Source organism: Octodon degus, unplaced genomic scaffold, assembly GCF_000260255.1.
Source record: "Octodon degus isolate 3935 unplaced genomic scaffold, OctDeg1.0 scaffold00008, whole genome shotgun sequence".
Lineage (NCBI taxonomy): Eukaryota > Metazoa > Chordata > Mammalia > Rodentia > Octodontidae > Octodon > Octodon degus.
Genome location: NW_004524584.1, coordinates 11,428,816 through 11,431,693, shown reverse-complemented (window position 1 = coordinate 11,431,693; position 2,878 = coordinate 11,428,816). Strand labels below are relative to the sequence as shown.

The 2,878-nt window shown below is 35.5% G+C and overlaps 1 pseudogene; it reads right to left on the bottom strand.

Moving 5' to 3' along the window:
* Positions 1 to 459: 459 nt before the first annotated feature.
* LOC105744087 lies at positions 460 to 1,009 on the bottom strand (annotated as a pseudogene).
* Between the last annotated feature and the right edge of the window lie 1,869 nt (positions 1,010 to 2,878).

The window sequence follows — 2,878 nt, the reverse complement described above, 5'->3', positions numbered from 1 at the left end:
TCAAGAAAACTTTCTATTTAACTGGAAGTGATTGCTCAGAATGATGGCATCTGAAACATGAGGTTTTCACCCATAGTTTTTGTTTTGAATGTTTAAAAACAAAACAAAAACCACTTACATAAGAATTTTATTTATATATATACAAACAAAAAACTCAGAATAGTCCTTAAGCATGTGAGCTAAAATGTGAGTTCTGATTTGGACTATGGTCAATTCCCCCCAACATTTAGAGAAGCAGAGGAAATGTATTAGGCTACCAAATGCTCTTTTTTATAAAGGAAGCAACTACAAAGTTTTATTTATTCATTCAAAGTAACCAGTGCTATAGATGCAAAACCAACAAAACCCAACAACTCTCCCAAATACTGCTTTCAAAACCTACATAATAAACTTGATTTTCATTCAAATGTTTTTTCCACACTAGTAAATCAAAACCAAGATATATATATATAATGTAAGTTATTGAGCTTCATCTTTGGGACAAGAATGCCAAGTTAGTGTCTCTTCATAAAGAACAATTATGATCTGAGGACATTTCATATTTGCCTCTTTTGCCAGCACTAAGTGAGCTTTATCTGAATATTTCCAATTCATGAGAAACATTAACTCTCTGCCACTATCTGTGGCACCAATTATTCATTAAGGATCAAGACCTCTAGCAAAATCTAGGTTTGTCAGCAGCATCTCTTTTTTTCTTTGACTTGCTGTCATCAGATTCACTGTCAGATAAAGATTTTCTTTTTGTACCATCTTTTGCTTTACCAGCTTTCTGTGAATTAAGAAATACTTCAATTAACTCTGGACAATCTAAATTTTATTCAGGCTCCCATGTATTGTCAGCATCTGTTAGTCCCTTCCACTTCAGAAAATACTCTACCTTCCCATTCACTACACATCAGTCTAGTACTTTTTCTACCACAAACTCTTCAGATTATGCTTCCTCAACTTTTCTACTTTTTCCATTTTGTTTCTTTCCAAATTTTTGAAATGTAGTGTTATTGGAGGCCATTTTTTACTGCAGACTTGAAGACCTATTATTCACCATCTCAGATGCTCGGTCACGGGTCCACAGTCTCGACCTGCACACCTGCAGCTCCACTCACACCCGTGCCCCATTTGTATTTCTTGGTCTCAGAAGTCCGTATTCATCTCACATGCCCATTTTTGGATTGGGTCTTTGAATTTTGGGGGCCTGAATTTTTAAATTCTTTGTATTTTCTATATAGAAGTCCTTTATCTGAGGGACAATTTGCTATATTTTTTCCCAATTTGTAGGCTTGCCTTTTACTCTGATTTCTTTTGATTTTCAAAACCTTTTTTTATGATGAGATCCCAGTTGTTGTTTCTTTGAAGTATTTCCCATGCATTTAGGTTTTTGTCCATGAACTCTCTAACTACCTCTATGTCTTCAGGATTTCTACCTATCTTCTCTTTCAGAAGATTTAGGGTTTCTGTTTTAATATTCTTTTCCTGTATTTTAGGGAAGGGTCCACAGGGTATTCAGGGTGTCACTATTAGATCAGACTCGGAGTGATTCTCCTGTTTACAGCCTCCCAAGAACTGGGATTACAAGCATGCTGCCACACCCAGTCTCAATTGCCATCTTAGCATACCCCAGGGGTGGGACTGGCATGGCAGGCCCAGGGATCGAACTCCTAACCCCTGTGCCTGCTTGCAGGCACTTTAATCCACTGAGCTATTTGGCTAGCCCTTGTTTTAATACTTAGATCTTCAAGCCATTTTGACTTGAAAGCTTTTACTCTAAAATCAAGAACAAGACAAGGATGTCCACTATCACCTAGTCTCTACCTTACACCTATATCTTTTAGATTTCTACCTGTTTTTCTCTTCCAGTAAATTTAGTGTTTCTATGTTAATATTTAGATCTCTATCCATTTTGAGTTTAAGTTTATTGCATGGTGCTAGACATTGATCTAGTTTTGGTCTTCTACGTGTGGAAAAACAGTGTTTACAGCACTATTCATTAAACAGACTATCTTTCTTCCAGTGAGCATGTTTGGCTCCTTTGTCAAACAGATGTATAGTCTTCGTGATCATTTGTTGCATTCTATTTGTAAAACACACAGTAGTTGAGTGGCTTGGGGTTGCATTTGCATCTTCTATTCTTTTCTATTGATCCTCATGATTTTTTTCCCCCAGTACCATGATGATTTTATCAGAGTAGCTTTGTAGCATCATTTTAGGTCTGGGATTGTGATGACTACTGACTTGCCTTTGTTGCCACAAATTGCTTTTGCTATTCTAGGTCTCTTCTGGTTCCAAATGAATTTTGATAGTGTTTTCTCTAATTCTGTGAGATATGCTGCTAATATTTTGATTGAGATTTCATTAAATCTATATAGCAATTTTGAGAATGGCCATTTTCACTATCTTGGCTCTACCTATCCATGAACAAAGGATATCTTTCCATTTTCTGATATCCTTCTCTATCTCCTTTTTTAGGACATTATCTCTGTACAAATATTTCACGTTTGTTGTTAGATTGTTACCTAAGTGTTTCGTTTTTTGGATGATATTGTAAAGGATGTGCTTTCCATACTTTATCTGTGAGTTTGTTACTTGCTCTGTGAGTCAGGAATGTTACTGACTTTTGAGTGTTAACTTTGTATCCTGCAACTCTACTAAATTTGGATATTAACTCTAGAAGTCGTTTGGTGGAATTTTTGGGATCCATGTAGAGTATCATGACATCTGTAAATAATGAGAATTTAACTTCTTCCTGTTCTATCTTTATTCTTTTTATTTTTTTCTTTTATCTAATTTCTCTGGCTAATATTTCCAGAATTATATTGAGTAGGAATAGTGATAATGGACATCCTTGTCTTATTCCTGATTTTAGAGTGATAAATTTCAGCTT